This window comes from Pseudophryne corroboree, chromosome 7, assembly GCF_028390025.1.
Source record: "Pseudophryne corroboree isolate aPseCor3 chromosome 7, aPseCor3.hap2, whole genome shotgun sequence".
Classification (NCBI taxonomy): domain Eukaryota; kingdom Metazoa; phylum Chordata; class Amphibia; order Anura; family Myobatrachidae; genus Pseudophryne; species Pseudophryne corroboree.
Window position 1 is genome coordinate 9,134,211 of NC_086450.1, and position 21,374 is coordinate 9,155,584.

The window sequence follows — 21,374 nt, forward strand, 5'->3', positions numbered from 1 at the left end:
CATATTCCTCCCACGGACAACAGGTGTCTCCCCGGGTGCCTGACTTAAACAAACCACCTCACCATCAGAATCCTCCTTGTCAATTTCCTCCCCAGCGCCAGCAACACCCATATCCTCCTCATCCTGGTGTACTTCAACACTGACATCTTCAATCTGACTATCAGGAACTGGACTGCGGGTGCTCCTTCCAGCACTTGCAGGGGGCGTGCAAATGGTGGAAGGCGCATGCTCTTCACGTCCAGTGTTGGGAAGGTCAGGCATCGCAACCGACACAATTGGACTCTCCTTGTGGATTTGTGATTTCGAAGAACGCACAGTTCTTTGCTGTGCTTTTGCCAGCTTAAGTCTTTTCCTTTTTCTAGCGAGAGGCTGAGTGCTTCCATCCTCATGTGAAGCTGAACCACTAGCCATGAACATAGGCCAGGGCCTCAGCCGTTCCTTGCCACTCCGTGTGGTAAATGGCATATTGGCAAGTTTACGCTTCTCCTCCGACGATTTTATTTTAGATTTTTGAGTCCTTTTTTTACTGATATTTTGTGTTTTGGATTTTACATGCTCTGTACTATGACATTGGGCATCGGCCTTGGCAGACGATGTTGATGGCATTTCATCGTCTCGGCCATGACTAGTGGCAGCAGCTTCAGCACGAGGTGGAAGTGGATCTTGATCTTTCCCTATTTTTGGAACCTCAACATTTTTGTTCTCCATATTTTAATAGGCACAACTAAAAGGCACCTCAGGTAAACAATGGAGATGGATGGATACTAGTATACTTATGGATGACGAGTGACTGACGACACAGAGGTAGCTACAGCCGTGGACTACCGTACTGCGTCTGCTAGTATAGAGATGATAATGATATAAAAAATATATATATATCACTACTGCAGGTATATATAATATAATGACGGACCTGCTGGACACTGTCAGCAGACTCCTAAACTACTAGTATGAAGAAGATAGAAAAAAAAACCCCACCACAGGTAGGTATACAATTATGGACGAGCACTGACGACACAGAGGTAGCTACAGCCGTGGACTACCGTACTGCGTCTGCTAGTATAGAGATGATAATGATATAAAAAATATATATATATCACTACTGCAGGTATATATAATATAATGACGGACCTGCTGGACACTGTCAGCAGACTCCTAAACTACTAGTATGAAGAAGATAGAAAAAAAACCCCCACCACAGGTAGGTATACAATTATGGACGAGCACTGATGACACAGAGGTAGCTACAGCCGTGGACTACCGTACTGCGTCTGCTAGTATAGAGATGATAATGATATAAAAAAGATATATATATCACTACTGCAGGTATATATAATATAATGACGGACCTGCTGGACACTGTCAGCAGACTCCTAAACTACTAGTATGAAGAAGATAGAAAAAAAAAAACCACCACAGGTAGGTATACAATTATGGACGAGCACTGACGACACAGAGGTAGCTACAGCCGCGGACTACCGTACTGCGTCTGCTAGTATAGAGATGATAATGATATAAAAAATATATATATATTACTACTGCAGGTATATATAATATAATGATGGACCTGCTGGACACTGTCAGCAGACTCCTAAACTACTAGTATGAAGAAGATAGAAAAAAAAAACCCACCACAGGTAGGTATACAATTATGGACGAGCACTGACGACACAGAGGTAGCTACAGCCGTGGACTACCGTACTGCGTCTGCTAGTATAGAGATGATAATGATATAAAAAATATATATATATCACTACTGCAGGTATATATAATATAATGACGGACCTGCTGGACACTGTCAGCAGACTCCTAAACTACTAGTATGAAGAAGATAGAAAAAAAAAAACCACCACAGGTAGGTATACAATTATGGACGAGCACTGACGACACAGAGGTAGCCACAGCCGTGGACTACCGTACTGCGTCTGCTAATATAGAGATGATAAAGATGATAGAGATGAACAAAAAAAATATAACACTACTGCAGGTAAATATTTATATAATTTAATGAATGACGGACCTGCTGGACACTGTCAGCAGAATGCTTTTATAGAATAAAAAAAAAAAAAACACCACAGGAGTGTTTAACTTTTTCAGGCAGACAATATACTGGTGGTCACTGGTCAGTCACACTGGCAGCAAAAGTGTGCACTGTACTCCTGCTATAACTGCACCCCAGTCTCCCCCACAATTCAGCTGTGTGAGCAGTGAGCACTCAGCACAGTCAGATATACATAGATGATATTATCATGCAGCACACTGAGGCTGAGCACAGATATGGTATGTGACTGTGTATCGTTTTTTTTCAGGCAGAGAACGGATTATATTAAATAATAAATAAAACTGGTGGTGGTCAGTCACTAGTAACTATCAGCAAAACTCTGCACTCTGAGTACTCCTAATGCTCCCCAAAATTACTAAGTTAGTAGTAAATCAACTCAAGTGTCTCTATCTATTCTAACGGAGAGGACGCCAGCCACGTCCTCTCCCTATCAATCTCAATGCACGTGTGAAAATGGCGGTGACGCGCGGCTCCTTATATAGAATCCGAGTCTCGCGATAGAATACGAGCCTCGCGAGAATCCGACAGCGGGATGATGACGTTCGGGCGCGCTCGGGTTAGCCGAGCAAGGCGGGAAGATCCGAGTCTGCCTCGGACCCGTGTAAAAAGGCTGAAGTTCGGGGGGGTTCGGATTCCGAGGAACCGAACCCGCTCATCTCTAACAAATACCAGTACATTTTTAATGTACTTGAGGTAAAAAATAGTTTACAATATGATGTATTACCACTAAAACAATGATGTACTGAAAAGCTTCATAAAATCTTATTACACAATGTATTCATCTATATATATCATAAATATTGGTCTCAAGCAACGTCTGACTAGAACATGACAACTGATTAACACAGGCCAATGGAGGAGGTACTGACACTGAATAAAAATAAGAGATGAAGGGGAAGAAGACTGAGAGGTAGGTGGGACATAGGGGAGGGTAGTAGCAAGACAAAGAAAGGGAAGAGAGAGGGGGGTACTGTATATAAAGACTGTAGCAGGAGAAAAAGAAAGTGTGGAATAAAAATAGACAAAAATGGGGAAAAAAAAAAAAAGGTGATCTGATAGATAAGCAGAAACAGACCGCGGGGAAAGGAGAACGTGATGAGAAAGAGATAATATAGAAATGGGAAGATGGAGTAAACGGCGGGGACAACTGCTAGCATAGGGGATCTGTTTATACTGGGGGGATGTGATGGAGGGGGTATGGGGGAGGAGGTTTATGTTTACTGGGGTGTAATATGAGGAAAGGGGGCTGTCATGTCTGTACTGGGGGGAAATATAGGGGAGGGGGTTTGTGTATGGAGGTGTAATTTGGGGAGGAAGTCTGTCACATGTCTGTACTTCTTGTTTTGTTTAATATTTTCCATTGTTTATTTTATCTTTTATTTTTTATTTGTATTTTGATATTTTTACTTTTTGATACAGTGCGGGGTAATGTGAATAAGGAGCAATATGTTGTGGGGTAATTTGAATAAGGAGCGATATGGGGCGGTGTAATGTATATAGACAGCGATACAGTGCGATGTAATGTGTATAAGGAGTGATACGGTATGGTGTAATATGTATGAGGGGGAGGAGTCAGTATTAATTCTTAAACCGCCCCCCCTAAAAGAAAAGTCTAGATCCGCCCCTGCCAGTGTCACAGAGGACAGCGGGGAGAGATGGTAAATGTCTGTCTGTCTGTGTCTCTCTCTCTCTCTCTCTCGACGCTGTCTGCCGTAATGTGTAAAAGGGGGACTGGCTGCCGTAATGTGTAAAAGGGGACGCTGTCTGCCATAATGTGTAAAAAGGGGGACGCTGTCTGCCGTAATGTGAAGAAGTGGACACTGCTTGCCGTAATGTGTAAGAAGGGGGACGCCATCTGCCGTAATGTGTAAAAAGGAGGAAGCCGTCTGCCGTAACGTGTAAAAAGGGGACGCTGTCTGCCATAATGTGTAAAAAAGGGGACGCTGTCTGTCGTACTGTGTAAAGAGGGGATGCTGTCTGCCGTAATGTGTAAAAAGGGGGACGCTGTCTGCCGTAATGTGTAAAAAGGGACGCTGTCTGCCGTAATGTGTAAAAAGGGGACGCTGTCTGCTGTAATGTGTAAAAAGGGGGACGCTGTCTGCCGTAATGTGTAAAAAGGGGACGCTGTCTGCCATAATGTGTAAAAAGGGGGACTGTCTGCCGTAATGTGTAAAAGGGGCTCTTAGTGTTCACTCTAGGCTGTTTTAGCAGGGCGCCGCGCCCTGCCCGTTTTTTAACAGGCAAAACCCGCTCTGCCCCTTTTGCGGCGCCCTGCTAGAACAGCCGCCAGCTCCCTGCCCTCCCGGCGTGTATAGATGCCGTGCGCATGCGCGCGGCATCCATTTACGCATTGGGAGAGGGCTGGAGGAAGCCCAGCACCGACGGAGGTGCTGGGCACGCCCCCAACAGTGACGTCGCCGGCCACAGACGCTCTCTATAGTAGCGTCTGTGGGCCGCACCGCCCCCTGAAATGACGGAGGCGTGGCCACGCCCCCTAATTTGCGTGGCCGTGCCCCCATTTCGGACGCGCGCGCGGCGCACATGTGCCCCCCTGAGTCCGGCGCCCTGCCCCATATCACTCCTAGAGTGAACACTAGGCTCTACCTGGTATAGTGGTGGTACTGTGCGGTATAATTTGAATAATGGAGACTACTGTGCACCGTAGTATGAATTGGAATTATTTTGTGGCCACACCCTTTCCCCATGAAGCCACGCCCCTAATTTTTTGCACGCGCCTACGGCGTGCACTGCCCATATTTTACATAAGGATGGGGGGCGCCAATGCCATTTCTTGCACACAGCGCTAAAATACCTAGTTACGGCACTGCTGGGTGCAACTGTGTTACCACATGTGGTAACACCGCAACTAGCCCAGAGGCACTAGTTAATGCAGGCATACCGCACAAGACATTGAATAGCTCTAGGCACTTTACCTGGGAGCTACAGCCTCATGATTAATTGTTTGTACCCCATTGTGTTCTGCAACTACCTTAAACACATCAATATGCACTGCAAGAGCACCAAAAAACATACAATGAGCAAACCATATTACACACGCACACACACACACACACACACACACACACACACACACACACACACACACACACATGTTATCACGCTTGGCACACATGCATGTAGTTACAATTCAACAGCCAAAGGCCTGCCACCCCCGCTATCAAACTTCCACCATCATCTCCCCAGACAGCAGCTCTCGCTAATCTGCTGCATACAGGTGATTCTCCGCTGCTGCACCTGGTTCCCCCTTCCCCAAATATCTGCAACATAACAAACCTGGAGCTGTTACATTCACTTACCGGGCGTCTTCTATGCAGGACCAGGGATTATAAATGCAGGCTGGTGTGATATGGAGATAGTGAGTGACTTGGGAAGCTGTGGTGACGGAGATAGTGGGTAACAAGGAGATATGGGTGACATTGAGATAGTGGGTCTCTGGGGAGGCAGGGGTGACATCTAGATATTGGGTGACAGGGATGACATGGAGGTAGTGGGCGACTGGGGAGGACGGGGTGACGTAGAGATAGTGGGCAACTGGGGAAGCAGAGGTTACAGGGAGATAGTGGGTGACTGGGGAGGCTGAAGTGACATGGCGATAGTGGGTGACTGGGGAGGCAGGGGTGACAGGGAGATAGTGGGTGACTGGGGAGGCTGGAGTGACATGGAGATAGTGGGTGACTGGAGAGATGGATGACATTGAGATTGTGGGCAACTGGGGAAGCAGAGGTTACAGGGAGATAGTGGGTGACTGGGGAGGCTGGAGTGACATGGCGATAGTGGGTGATTTGGGAGGCAGGGGTGACAGGGAGATAGTGGGTAACAGGGAGATAGAGGGTGACTGGTTAGATATGGTTGATTGGGGAGGCTGCGATGACATGGAGATAGTGGGTGACTGGGGAGACAGGGGTGACATGGAGATAGTGGGTGACTTGGGAGGCAGGGGTGACAGGGAGATAGTGGGTAACAGGGAGATAGAGGGTGACTGGTTAGATATGGGTGATTGGGGAGGCTGCGATGACATGGAGATAGTGGGTGACTGGGGAGACAGGGGTGACATGGAGATAGTGGGTGACTGGAGAGATGGATGACATTGAGATTGTGGGTGACTGGGAAGGCAGGGGTGACAGGGAGCTCTGTCCCAGTGCGTCTAAATAAATGTAGCCTGGCAGAGGAAGGGTCACTGTGTGTGCAGGTCCTGGGAGCAGTGAGGGCAGCATGCACGGGAGAATAAGTCCCCGACCTCCAGCAGCAGTAGCACAGCAGCTCTCACACTGAGACGGTGGTGTGTTTACAGGAGGATGCTGTGGGAGAGACTTACTCCATCTGCATGGGAACATCCGAGCACACACAGCTAACAAAGCATTGCTTCCTCGTCACCCCGGAGCACGCTGAGACACCTGCCAGCACGGCAGCCCCGCAGATGAAAAAGTACATCTGCGCTGCTTGTGTCCGTGGAACGGCACCTTCATGTGGTCTGTGAGGCCCAGGAGGCAGCAGTGCTGCGTATAATCCAACCGTCAGTGGGAGATGGCCCCCTTGCAGGCCTGGCACTGTACACACATGCATACATTGTCTAATGGGCTGGCCGGCCACTGATTAGTGTCTCCAGCTCACAGCCTGGGTACCAAAGGCCCGAGTCCTACATCCCCTGCTCAACTTCTCCCTCCCCTCAGCGGTCCAGAGCCTGCCCACCACCTCCCCCAGTCACATGGGCTTGGGCTGGAGGTCCATCAACATATCACGCACAACCAATATACTGTGTATATGTGTGTACACAGTATATGTACATTCACATATCCCCATATGCATGCATTTCCCATATGCACATAACCCCCAATATACTTATATGCACCCCTTCAGTGCATGCTCATACCCTGATTTAGACAACATTCTGTATATACACATACCCACTAAAATACATATATGCAAACCTACCCCTGCCTAATAAACATATATATATATATATATATATATATATATATACGCGTGACCCTCCCATACATAGACACCCAATATACAGTAAATACTGTACATACACCCCCCCGGAGGCACTCCAGGGACTTCTTCTAGTGCAACTACTGAACTATTGAACACCACAGGCGTGTCAAACCTGGTTTGGACTATATATATATATATATATATATATATATATATATATATTACACATACACAGGCTACCAATGCATAGGAGATCAACACCATGATTCACCCACACGATCAGCAAACGGAAGCACTGCGGAAAGACAAGACATCAGTAAAAGTCACCTCATCTGAGCTGGGCCGCCTCTGTGGAGCTCTATTGAGACGTGAGGCAGCATCTGTGCGGCTTCATAAGGAGGCTACAAGACCCTAGTATGCAGCGTAGGAAGGACAAGTGAAGCCATCACCTTCCACTTCGCTGCCACATACTGTGCTGGGGTTCGATCCATGCGGGGCCTCCGGCTGCTGTACTGGCAGAGGGGGGAAATTTGATCCAGCAGCGGCCCTAGTGGAAGAACGGGGGTCTCAGGCAGCTGCGCTGATAGAGGACGGGGTCAGTGGGCCTCTGCTGCACTGGCAGACGGAGAAGTGGTTCGGCGGCTGCCCTAGCGGAGGAAGGGGGGTCGGCGGCGGCTGCACTGACAGGGGAAGGGGGGAGTGTCGGGGGATGCCTCCGTCTGCTACACTGGCGGCTGCTGCCCTAGCGGAGGAAGGGGGGTCTCCGGCGGTTGCGCTGATAGAGGGAGGGTCGGGGTTGCCTGAGATAGCTGCGGGAGGGGGGGATTTGAAGTGGCTGTTGCTGGAAGAAAAATCCTATATACACCAATTTATCAGAATGCTGTGGGCCTATTTTGGTGGCGGGGCCTGGAGCTGCAGCTCCATCCGCCCCATTGTTAATCCGGCCCTGCGTACACTGACTCGGAGACTAGGTAAGGAACAGGACAGGCTGGAGGCTCACTGTCTGCTTGTAGCTGAGCATCAGGGTTACTTCTGTCCTGCAGCACCCCTCTTTGCCCCCGCTGCTGCAGCACTTCTTTCTGCCTAAGCTGCTGCAGCACCTCTTTCTGCCTCATCTGCTGCAGCACTTCTCTGCCAAGGCTGCTGCTGCACCTTTCTCTGCCCCAGCTGGTGCAGCACCTCTCTGCCTAGGCTGCTGCAGCACCACTCTGATCCCCACTGCTGCAGCACTTCTTTCTGCCTAAGTTGCTGCAGCACTTCTCTCTGTCCCAGCTGCTGCAGCACTTCTTTCTGCCTAAGCTGCTGCAGCACCTCTCTGCCCAGGCTGCCGCAGCACCTCTCTCTGCCCCAGCTGTTGCAGCACCTCTCTGCCCCGGCTGCTACAGCACCTCTCTCGACATTGATGCTGCAGCACTTCTCTCTGCCCCAGCTGCTGCTGCAGAGTAACATGTATATGTGGCTCTACTGTGGCATAATGTGTATAAACGGTTCTACTGTGGTGTAACATGTATAAATGACTCTACTGTGTGGTGTAACATGTAATAGGGTACTACTGTGTGGTGTGAAGTGTATAAGGGGCTCTACTGTGTGGTGTAACATGTAATAGGGTACTAATGTGTGGTTAACAGAAATTTGGTTTGGTTCCGCACAGGAAAAATGTGGTAATGATGAACATAGATTAATACACAGATTGTAGAAAACTGTTCAGGGAATGACCAACGATACTAAGTTTAAATTTAAAGATTCTTAATGAAGACATCTAAATAATTATTTGAGTTGGTGGTGCTCCCAGAGTCAGTAATGGTTAAGCAAAGAGAAGAAAAAAGAAAGACTCTGTGTTGGGGCACGCTTAGAAATTTGAAATAAGTTTATTAAAACTTCACATTTAATTAATAACGAATAAAAGTAATGAGGAGTTTGATACAAAAAAATTGTTCAAGAACACAAAGTAAACATATATATTGACAGAAATCAGGATAAGCCTGATACAAAATTATGGGCACCTGTGGTGAAAAATATACTGAAAAACATAAAAAATTACAAAAAATTAATATTATTAAGGTGCCTGAGTTAATCAAAATTCAAAATTGGAGTAGAGGTAAATGATATGTACATATAATCACCGCAGTGATAATTGTAGGTAAGCACCTAGTCTAAAACCTCATGAGAATAGATGAGAGGCACAAAGGTTCATAATTGAAATGTCAAATGACTGAGGGTAATCACCTGGTAGAGATTCTGTTTGCTAAAAGGCTAGATCCTTATAGATAACAAAGCATTTAAGATAAAAGTATGATTATTAAAGATACAAAAGAGCATTGATAAATAAGCCTAAAGGCAAAGCCAATTGTAGATAAATAGAAGGTTTGCGGGAAAGTTGGATAAGGAATAGGTAAGTTTCAGAAGTTGCTCTAACACTTCTGCTGTTTGTGATCAGAGGTCACAATCTTACTGCACCTGATATTCCCAAGAGGTCACCCTACTAGGTACTGATCAGGCTTATCAGCGCTTAGCTTCCAAGGTCGGATGAGATTGGGCGTTGCTGCTGAAATATGGCAGTAATAAACACTAGGACACAAATGAGAGAGTGTAATGAGTAGTGAGCAACAAGGTACTTCTGCTGTCCAGTTTCTAGCGCAGATTCTTTGTTGCTGTGAGCATTGCAGAGAGTGGTCTCGCATCTGGATGAGAGGGTACTAAAAATAGAAGTGAGATATGCTCAGAATAGGGAGGAAACCCTGCCTTCTGCTGTCCACTGTCTTATATAGATATATAGCGGACAGTGGATGAGAGAGGTGGGTTAGGCTTACCTATTGAAAAAAAGGGTGGTGGGAAAATTAGAAGAAGGAGAAGAAATGGTAATGTGGTGAGATCACAAATTAACAAAAAATTAAGTAAATTATGAAATAAAACAATCATGAAATCAACGATTAATTGGAAAAAGGAAAGTAAACACAGGCTGCATGGTAAAGGCTTACCAAAATGGGTATAAGACCCTGTTTATGCAGAAAGGATTCTGCAAAAAAGTATTACATTTAAAAGGAAATACCAGAAAATGGTTTAGAACAATAATTAAGGATCAAAAATAGCAAACATGGAAAAAAACAATATTGATTATATATCAGTATCAGTTAAATAACTGGAGTCCAAATGGGCACATACAATACCAGGGAGTCCCAAAAGTGATCTGAGCTAGAAAGAGTGGCTTGTTCACAGTGAACAAGCCACCCTGGTGAAACGGTCCGTCTGTGCTCAGTGATGCTCAGGGCCGTTTCTAGACAATTTGGCTCCCAGTGCGAGATTTAAAAATGTGCCCCCCCCCCCCATTGCTATAAAAAAAATTGCGTCCCCCCCATATAGCTATAAAAAGAAAAAGTATGCGCGCGCCGGAGGCGCGCGCGCTCCCGACAAGGCGTGGCCTCATCTGATATCATCACGCCCACCACAGGGAAAAAAAAAAAAAAAAGTCCCCATTTTACACATTACAGCAGCCAAGTGTCTCCATTTTACACAGTGCGGCAGGCAGGTGTCCCCATTTTACAGAGCGCAGCAGGCAGATATCCCCATTTTACACAGTACGCAGGCAGGTATCCCCATTTTACACAGTGCGGCAGGCAGATATGCCCATTTTACACAGCGCGGCAGGCAGGTATCCCCATTTTACAAAGTGTGGCAGGCAGATATCCCCATTTTACACAGTACGCAGGCAGGTATCCCCATTTTACACAGTGCGGCAGGAAGGTATCCCCATTTTACAAAGTGTGGCAGGCAGATATCCCCATTTTACACAGTACGCAGGCAGGTATCCCCATTTTACACAGTGCGGCAGGCAGGTGTCCCCATTTTACACAGTGCGGCAGGCAGGTGTCCCCATTTTACACAGTGCGGCAGGCAGGTGTCCCCATTTTACACAGTGAGGCAGACAGGTGTCCCCATTTTACACAGTGAGGCAGACAGGTGTCCCCATTTTACACAGTGAGGCAGGTGTCCCCATTTTACACAGTGAGGCAGGTGTCCCCATTTTACACAGTGAGGCAGGTGTCCCCATTTTACACAGTGAGGCAGGTGTCCCCATTTTACACAGTGAGGCAGGTGTCCCCATTTTACACAGTGCGGCAGGCAGGCGCCCATTTTACACAGTGCGGCAGGCAGGTGTCCCCATTTTACACAGTGCGGCAGGCACAGGGCCGTTTCTAGACAATTTGGCTCCCAGTGCGAGATTTAAAAATGCGCCCCCCCCCCCCCATTGCTATAAAAAAAATTGCGTCCCCCCCATATAGCTATAAAAAGAAAAAGTATGCGCGCGCCTTAGGCGCGCGCGCTCCCGACAAGGCGTGGCCTCATCTGATATCATCACGCCCACCACAGGGGAAAAAAAAAAAAAAAGTCCCCATTTTACACATTACAGCAGCCAAGTGTCTCCATTTTACACAGTGCGGCAGGCAGGTGTCCCCATTTTACAGAGCGCAGCAGGCAGATATCCCCATTTTACACAGTACGCAGGCAGGTATCCCCATTTTACACAGTGCGGCAGGCAGATATCCCCATTTTACACAGCGCGGCAGGCAGGTATCCCCATTTTACAAAGTGTGGCAGGCAGATATCCCCATTTTACACAGTACGCAGGCAGGTATCCCCATTTTACACAGTGCGGCAGGCAGGTATCCCCATTTTACAAAGTGTGGCAGGCAGATATCCCCATTTTACACAGTACGCAGGCAGGTATCCCCATTTTACACAGTGCGGCAGGCAGGTGTCCCCATTTTACACAGTGCGGCAGGCAGGTGTCCCCATTTTACACAGTGCGGCAGGCAGGTGTCCCCATTTTACACAGTGAGGCAGACAGGTGTCCCCATTTTACACAGTGAGGCAGACAGGTGTCCCCATTTTACACAGTGAGGCAGGTGTCCCCATTTTACACAGTGAGGCAGGTGTCCCCATTTTACACAGTGAGGCAGGTGTCCCCATTTTACACAGTGAGGCAGGTGTCCCCATTTTACACAGTGAGGCAGGTGTCCCCATTTTACACAGTGCGGCAGGCAGGCGCCCATTTTACACAGTGCGGCAGGCAGGTGTCCCCATTTTACACAGTGCGGCAGGCAGGTGTCCCCATTTTACACACACAGTGCGGCAGGCAGGCCCCCATTTTACACAGCGTGGCAGGCCCCCATTTTACACAGCGTGGCAGGCAGGTGTCCCCATTTTACACAGTGCAGCAGGCAGGTATCCCCAGTGTGGCAGGCAGGTATCCCCAGTGTGGCAGGCAGGTATCCCCAGTGTGGCAGGCAGGTGTCAAGTGGTGGGGGGGAAGGAAGGGGGAGAGAGAGATATATACTTACATGTTCCGCTCTTCGGATCCCGCCGCCGGACGTCCCTCGCGCCGGCCGCCGCCGCCTCCTTCCAGGCTTCTCTCCTCCCTCTCCCCGAGCGCTCCTGCTCGAGGGGGCGGGGCTTCGTGGAATGACGCGTTTGCGTCATGACGTCACGACGCAAACGCGTCATTTCGCGAAACTCCGCCCCCTCGAGCAGGAGCGCTCGGGGAGAGGGAGGAGAGGGGAAATAACACTTAAAGTGCCGCGGCGGGCGCCCCGTGCGGTTGCACGGCTCGCCCGCCGCTAGAAACGGCACTGGGCAGGCAGGTGTCCCCATTTTACACACACAGTGCGGCAGGCAGGCCCCCATTTTACACAGCGTGGCAGGCCCCCATTTTACACAGCGTGGCAGGCAGGTGTCCCCATTTTACACAGTGCAGCAGGCAGGTATCCCCAGTGTGGCAGGCAGGTATCCCCAGTGTGGCAGGCAGGTATCCCCAGTGTGGCAGGCAGGTGTCAAGTGGTGGGGGGGAAGGAAGGGGGAGAGAGAGAGATATACTTACATATTCCGCTCTTCGGATCCCGCCGCCGGACGTCCCTCGCGCCGGCCGCCGCCGCCTCCTTCCAGGCTTCTCTCCTCCCTCTCCCCGAGCGCTCCTGCTCGAGGTGGCGGGGCTTCGTGGAATGACGCGTTTGCGTCATGACGTCACGACGCAAACGCGTCATTTTGCGAAACTCCGCCCCCTCAAGCAGGAGCGCTCGGGGAGAGGGAGGAGAGGGGAAATAACACTTAAAGTGCCGCGGCGGGCGCCCCGTGCGGTTGCACGGCTCGCCCGCCGCTAGAAACGGCACTGGTGATGCTGAACTCTTTCTAGCTCAGATCACTTTGTAATACTTTTTTGCAGAATCCTTTCTGCATAAACAGGGTCTTATACCCATTTTGGTAAGCCTTTACCATGCAGCCTGTGTTTACTTTCCTTTTTTTGTTAATTTGTGATCTCACCACATTACCATTTCTTCTCCTTCTTCTAATTTTCCCACCACCCTTTTTTTCAATAGGTAAGCCTAACCCACCTCTCTCATCCACTGTCCGCTATATATCTATATAAGACAGTGGACAGCAGAAGGCAGGGTTTCCTCCCTATTCTGAGCATATCTCACTTCTATTTTTAGTACCCTCTCATCCAGATGCGAGACCACTCTCTGCAATGCTCACAGCAACAAAGAATCTGCGCTAGAAACTGGACAGCAGAAGTACCTTGTTGCTCACTACTCATTACACTCTCTCATTTGTGTCCTAGTGTTTATTACTGCCATATTTCAGCAGCAACGCCCAATCTCATCCGACCTTGGAAGCTAAGCGCTGATAAGCCTGATCAGTACCTAGTAGGGTGACCTCTTGGGAATATCAGGTGCAGTAAGATTGTGACCTCTGATCACAAACAGCAGAAGTGTTAGAGCAACTTCTGAAACTTACCTATTCCTTATCCAACTTTCCCGCAAACCTTCTATTTATCTACAATTGGCTTTGCCTTTAGGCTTATTTATCAATGCTCTTTTGTATCTTTAATAATCATACTTTTATCTTAAATGCTTTGTTATCTATAAGGATCTAGCCTTTTAGCAAACAGAATCTCTACCAGGTGATTACCCTCAGTCATTTGACATTTCAATTATGAACCTTTGTGCCTCTCATCTATTCTCATGAGGTTTTAGACTAGGTGCTTACCTACAATTATCACTGCGGTGATTATATGTACATATCATTTACCTCTACTCCAATTTTGAATTTTGATTAACTCAGGCACCTTAATAATATTAATTTTTTGTAATTTTTTATGTTTTTCAGTATATTTTTCACTACAGGTGCCCATAATTTTGAATCAGGCTTATCCTGATTTCTGTCAATATATATGTTTACTTTGTGTTCTTGAACAATTTTTTTGTATCAAACTCCTCATTACTTTTATTCGTTATTAATTAAATGTTAAGTTTTAATAAACTTATTTTAAATTTCTAAGCGTGCCCCAACACAGAGTCTTTCTTTTTTTTTTTTTTCTTCTCTTTACTACTGTGTGGTGTAACATGTAATAGGGTACTACTGTGTGGTGGGAAGTGTATAAGGGGCTCTACTGTGTGGTGTAACATGTAATAGGGTACTACTGTGTGGTGGGAAGTGTATAAGGGGCTCTACTGTGTGGTGTAACATGTAATAGGGTACTACTGTGTGGTGTAACATGTAATAGGGTACTACTGTGTGGTGGGAAGTGTATAAGGGGCTCTACTGTGTGGTGTAAATGGTGTAAAATGTATAAGGGTACTACTGAGTGGTGTAACATATATAAGGGGCTCTTCTGTGTGGTGTAAAGTGAATAAGGGGTACTACTGTGTGGTGTAATGTGGATAAAAGACAATACTGTGTTATCATTTGAATTGGTACTATTCGCCGGGCACGGCCCCTATTTTAAACATGGAGGCATCCAAAGGAAACTTTCACCCTGAGATCCACAAGGTCCAGAACTGGCCCTGTCACCAATTTAGGATTTTTAAATATTGTAATGGCGACCATGGGGGATGCCGGCCAAACTTGGACCTTTCTTTAAAGGGACAATCACTTAAGATACATGGTTTTGCCTTGAAAGTGATTACCCCTTTAAAAAACATCTGAGTTCGGCTGGCATCCCGCATGGCCACCGAGCTTGGGTGACATTACACCCCGCCCATGGTCCGGTGCTGAGTTTCTTTTCTATTATTTATTTCATGGACATGATTTAAATTTATATGAAACATTACAGATGTGAAAATAATGTTATAGATGTCGCTTGTGTTACTGTGACACCTCACATGCCACCATTTACACAGATAGCGCAATTACCAAGTAACACGTGTGGACTGAGACTTTATAAAGGGCAGTAACTCTTTACATTAGCAATCCTGTTTTTGCATGTAGCACCAGTAGGCCCATCTAAGAGCCAAGCAGGTCCGCTGACATACAGAAAGTCATTGCTTCCAAGATGTATCACCATCACTTTAACCCATACTTATCTACTCTCCCGGAAGCTGCGGGAGGCTCCTGTTTTTTGGGGTAGCCCCCCGCACCCCCGGAAGAGTGGGCAGGTCTCCCGCATCCTGCTCGCACCCTAGTGATGCGAGCAGGATGGAGTGATTACCTCCCGCATTCGCGGGTCAGTCGGGTGGAGAAGGGGTTAAAATGACGCAAATCGCGTCATTTTAGCCCCGCCCCCTTCCCGCGGACCCGCGAATCGCGGCATTTCCCGATGCGGGGGCGGGGCTTAGTGATGTCACAGTCCGGCCCCGCCCCCCGAAGACACGTGCAGCGTCTCCGCTCCGGGCTTCTCTTGGAGAGGAGAAATCAAATGTAGGTAAGTATGCTTTAACCCCTACACAGCTTCCAATGGATGCCCCTACAACTCATCCCACAACATGCCCATAAGACTTAGCCAATGAACTTTGTCAAAGTACCTAGAATTATGAGCTGCAGGGGATATTGCTTCCCAATAAACAGAAGGGGAGCCAATAAGCCAAATTGGCTGAGAATTGTAAAAGAGCAGTCTTGGAAATGGGCCTAAAACAGTCTTGTAAAATTAAAAAATATTGTACTATAAGAAACCTGTAATCATAACCAAAAACACACACACCAGCACACACACATGACAAAACCCCACAAACATGATGTTAGTGACAAACACAAGCATGGCAACCAGACCGAAGGTGAAAACTAAGAACTAGTAGGTTCATTTCTATGTAATATCATTTGTAAGAAAATAAACAATGTAATAAAAATAAATTCCCCTTAAAATAGCAGCAAGTAGTCTATGGGGGGTATTCAATAAGTGTAGGAAGCTGCCGTCTTGTTGGAAAGACGGCAGCTTCTGACAGAAATAGGTCGGAAGGGGTTCCGACCTATTCATTAGAGGCTGTTTTTTCTGACAAGTCGGGAATTCCTGACTCATCGGAAAACACGTGGATCGGCGGAATAGCCGCGGACCCACGTGCTTTTGTCAGAAACAAGGCCAGATCCGACAGGATTTGACCCCGTTTCCGACAAACTCAATCTGACTTTTAAAAAAGTCAGACTGAGGGGAGGAGACGGGGAGCGGTGCGGCGGCCTATGGGGAGTGTTGTGGTGGCTACGGGGAGTAGTGTGGCGGTTACGGGGAGCGTTGCGGTGGCTAGGGGGAGTGGGGATGAGAGGTACTTTGCCAGCCACCTCTGGCCATGTACCTCTCTCGCTGCAGCGCGGCACTGGGCGTGATATGTGGCTCCCTCCAGCAGCAACCTGTGATCTCACACACGGGGAGCTGCTGACAGCCGCACAGACACCGGCCAAATCTGACAGTTGGATTTGACCATTCTTTGAATAGGGGTTGTCGGAACCATTTCGATAAATGCATGTCGGAATGGATCCAACTCTTATTGAATACATCCCTGTACCATGCAGACTATATATCCCGGTACCATGCAGAATAAATGGAAGCAATCAATTTACTTGGTTGCACGTCACAATGAGAAGCCGCAGACTTCCACTAACACAGACCTTGAATCTTTGATGGCGAAAAAAACGGAAGCAGCAGTGGATTTGGCTGCCCCAATTCGAAACGAATAGGTGTTCTTGTAGTAATCTAGAAAAGTAAAATTTCAAGAGTATTTGTACTTGAATTTATAAATGGCAATGATAGAGTGTGATTGGCTAACACTGCTCATTGGAACAATATCCTCGATAAAGCACCCGCAGTGGTGCGAAACGCGTTGGTAGACTACAGAGAAAAGTAAAGACCGTCTTCCCAAACACCAGGACTCCCTCTGCAAACTCTGAGTAACCGGTGACGTCATCATCCAGCGCCACGGCTCGCTAACCGCCGCTCAATTCAACGCTCACACCGGACGGAGAAGGGACGCTACTGATAGGGTAAGATAGGGACAGCACTATACAACCAACGCCTCTGTGTTTTGCTACTGAATCCCATAACAAACAAAAATCACGAAAGAGCTTAAACATTATACCTCTTTCTTATATGTTTGTTTGTCCTAACCAATTAAAGTTTTTTCAGCGCTCGTTTAAACATACATAGACCTAGGAAATTTTTTCTACATTTTTATTTTCTAAATGAGCTGCTTTTATATGCACAGCGTTAGATGAAAATACACATAAATATCTGAACACTATCACACATAACATGTGTATTCGTTAAAAGTGATTTTCAAATTGTGGGGTGCTGTGTGCACATACAGTAAATGTCCATTCATGAAAATGTGCCTTATGTGATTCTGCATAAAGAAGTGTGTCATGGGGGTCTGTCTGGGCATCACGCCCCTTCTCCGTGTCACCATGGGGGTATTTCCAGTATGACCTGGATGGCTCCCAGTCTCTCTAGGCACAGTTTAGATGCTCATGCATAGCAGAGCAGCAGTTTCAAAGTGCCAGTCCCCCCTGTCCCACTTGTAGTAACAGGCAAATGCAGTGGGGATTCCCAGTTGCCCGGAAACCACCTGCCCTTGTAGAATGGCCAGCAGCCACTACATGCACCATAAAGGGTGGAATGGCACATGCCCAGTGGCAGCAAAATTTCATACCAAGTCTGCTGTGTGTGCATCTGTGGATGGGAGTGCTCAGTCATCGCACCACAGAGAGAATCTGATAAGTGGCTTACAGTGATCATTGGGCCTGCATATGTCTGACGTACGGTATTACATACGCTGTGCTTTGTTTGGGCCAGACAATAGCTTGTTACATGCTATTATACATCCTTCATGGGTTGGTGACAATCTCTCAAAAATCAAACATTTGGAAACCCTCCTCCAGAATTCCTGCATTTGCCCCCGGAACCATTCACCTCTGCAGGATACTGCATCTTGTAAGTGGGACAGTGCATAAAAAGTGGGACTGTGCCACCAGAATTGGGAAGATTAGGGGACATTCACCGTTCTTGTGGATTTTCGAAAAACCCTCAAGAAAATGCTCAGCTTGAATGTTTAATTGGGGAAACATTAAATAAAATTCCCTTGAATGTTAATCCTACTTAAACTACCAAGGTCAGTTTATATTTATATTTTCTATCCGTAATGACAGTGAGATGAAGTCGTGGCTATCTTTTTACTTGTGAAATATTGTGTATATAAACAATATAATCAGATGGATAAAATGCTATTAGAAAATGCCCTTTGCCATGGTGAGGGCAACCGTAAGGTGCAAAACTGATCCTACTGACAATGTAGACCAACAGCTACAAACAGAAACCAACAGCTTCAAAGATGTGTAAATAACAAGTCCTTTGTGGATAGAAATTTGGACATCAGGCCCTCGCTAATTACAGATGGCCCCCTTCTTACTGCAAATTCTCCATCTCAAAAATCTTGTATAAATACTGTGATTTTTGACCAAAAATAGGCCTATGATGTTTCATAATGGCATTTGCACTCTGGACTCACAGTTGGGAAATTCTTTGAAACTAGTTTTATCAGTCATATTATTTGAATGATTATTTATATGATGCCTCCAAGGTTCTTTAGCAATGTGCTTAAGAAAGGGGCAGACAGGTCATTGGCTTTTCTGGTAAATTCCAGAAAAGCTGATGGGCCAATGGGCTGCTCCAGCCACAGGAATACTTGCCAAGCAGCCCCGGGTCCACTGATTGACCAGTAGGGTAGTGCCATGAGCCAATGCCCTAAGAGTCATGGCACACCCTCCCCCCCCCATGTTGTGTGGTCGTGCCCTTTCCATGTGTTCACAATATAATCTTTGTTTATTGATCCATTTAGATAGAAGGGTGGTTCAATAAGTAACAAGTCAAATTGTCAGTTGTAAGATGGCGAGGCTGGCAGAAGCATGGTCAATCATTGAGATGCGTAGTGTGATCAGATTTCTGCATCTACAGGGCACATCAGCAGCTTCAATTCATCGCCAACCTTTCGAGGTGTATGGTCATAATGTCATGTCATGGAAACATGTTTGGGTTTGGTGCAGTGCCTTTGATAACGTGCTTGGCCAGCCAGAACACTGCTCATCTTGAACATCTGTCCAGCCATTATCAAAGCAGTCCACCAAACCAAAAACTGTTCCAGTGATATGACGTTATCACTACAATACACCTTGAGGCTGAGACACGCTGCTGAGACATGCTGCTGGACAGAGATGCATGGTGGACTGGAAGAGGAAGTGACGGGGGGCACGCGTGCACACACTCGCTGGTTGGAGTGGGAAGGGAGCCGGCTGCAAGGGCTGGTCGGAGCGAGAAGGAAGCCAGGTGCAAGCGCAGGTGCCGGGAACTGGGGATCACGGTGCAGCAAAGTTGTGGGACGGAGCAGGAGCGTGTGTGAATCGGACCAAATGCCAAGAGGAGGAGGAGAGCAAGGGGCAAGGTGCAGGACGGGTAACTGACTGTGAAGTGTGAGCTGGTGAAGGCACAGGTGAGGACACCTAAGGTGCCGGAAGCCGGGTGCACATCAGCGAGCAGGTCGGAGGTGCAGTGAGCAGGAGCAACTGCAAGTGAAGAATACGTTGGAGAGAGGAGAGGGAGAAAGTGAAGCGGTGCTGCAGGAGAGGGCCCCCACAGATAGAATAAGTATTAGCCTTCCAACTTTATTGTGTTGTATAAATTGATTGTTTTTCTTCTTTTCTCTATCCCCTTGTCCTTGATTGAACTAGCTATTTCTGTTATGTATCAATTTCTGTTCTGCTGTTAATATTGTTTCTCTTTATAGTTAGGCAATAGTACAATATTATATTACATAGTTTGTATTGCTTGTATTGTTCTTCAGAAGGTAATAGGCAGTTAGTGTCAATAAAATGGGTGGGTCTGTGATTGAGAATCTCACTCAGTGCATGTCGTGCAAGATGTATGCGTACCTGGAGCAACCAGCTCAGTGTGATTACATCTGCATGAGGTGTATGCAAACAGTTGCCCTGGAAGCCCAGGTAACTGATCTAGAGCAAACCGTTACACGGCTAAGGGATACTCACAATCTCGAGCAAAGCTTAGATAGAATGGTGGAGGAGTTGTAGAGGGGGACACCGGTAGATGAGGACGAATAGGTAGCGAGCTGGGTCACAGTAAGAAGGAAGAAATAGCGGGGGAGGCACGACATCTTTGAACTACCTAACCCCCAAAAAATCACCCGATTGGACGAAGATTCGGTGGGTGGTAGTGAAGAAATGACGGAGCAGGAGGAGATTGTTCCCTCCAGCAACCGGAGGAGTGGTCCCTCCAGCACTGATGGGATGAAAGATAGTGAGATACCTAGTCAGATTGTGGTGGTAGGGGATTCTATTATCAGGAAAACAGATAGGGAAATCTGCTACCGGGACTTTGATCGCCATTCATTCTGTTATCCCCGGGGGCTCGGGTATGGCACATCGTATACTGGGTGGAAAGATTGTTGGAAGGGTCTGGGAATGACCTGCCACTCTTGGTGCACGTTGGCCCCAACACCAAAGTGGGATGTCCTTAAGAAAGTTTAAAGGGACTTGGGCCAGAAACTGAAGGCAAGGACATCTCGGGTAATATTCTCTGAAATATTACCTGTGAAACGCGCTAGCCCAGGGAAACAAAGGGAGATTAGGGAGGTAAATGTGTGGCTTAGAGACTGGTGTAGGAAAGAAGGGGTTGTGTCCCTGGAACACTGGGTGGACTTCTCAGTCAGGTGCCATCTTTTCTGTCATGGTGGATTGCACCTTAATGAGTAGGGGGCAGCAGTGCTGGGGGTCAGGATGGTTAGAAGGTTGGAGGAGATTTTAAACTAGGTGCCTGGGGGGAGGGGTTAGCTAGAAACTATGGGGGACAGTTACTAAGCAGTGATAAGAGCAGAGAAGTGTGCCAGTGGAGAAGTGGCCCCATCAACCAATCAGCAGCTCTCTATCATTTTATAGTATGCAAATTATAGATGTTACTTCAGTGCTGATGGGCAACTTCTCCACTGGCTCACTTCTCCACTCTTATCACTGCTTAGTAAATGTCCCCCTATGGGTCATGCAGTGAGAATAGTAAGGATGGAGATAGTGAACTGAATAGGGGTGGAGAAGTGGA

At 47.2% G+C, this 21,374-nt stretch overlaps 2 pseudogenes; one reads left to right on the top strand and one right to left on the bottom strand.

Moving 5' to 3' along the window:
• Positions 1 to 9,463: 9,463 nt before the first annotated feature.
• On the bottom strand, positions 9,464 to 9,582 carry LOC134947344 (5S ribosomal RNA; annotated as a pseudogene).
• A 4,053-nt stretch (positions 9,583 to 13,635) lies between these two features.
• On the top strand, positions 13,636 to 13,754 carry LOC134947356 (5S ribosomal RNA; annotated as a pseudogene).
• Positions 13,755 to 21,374: the final 7,620 nt, after the last annotated feature.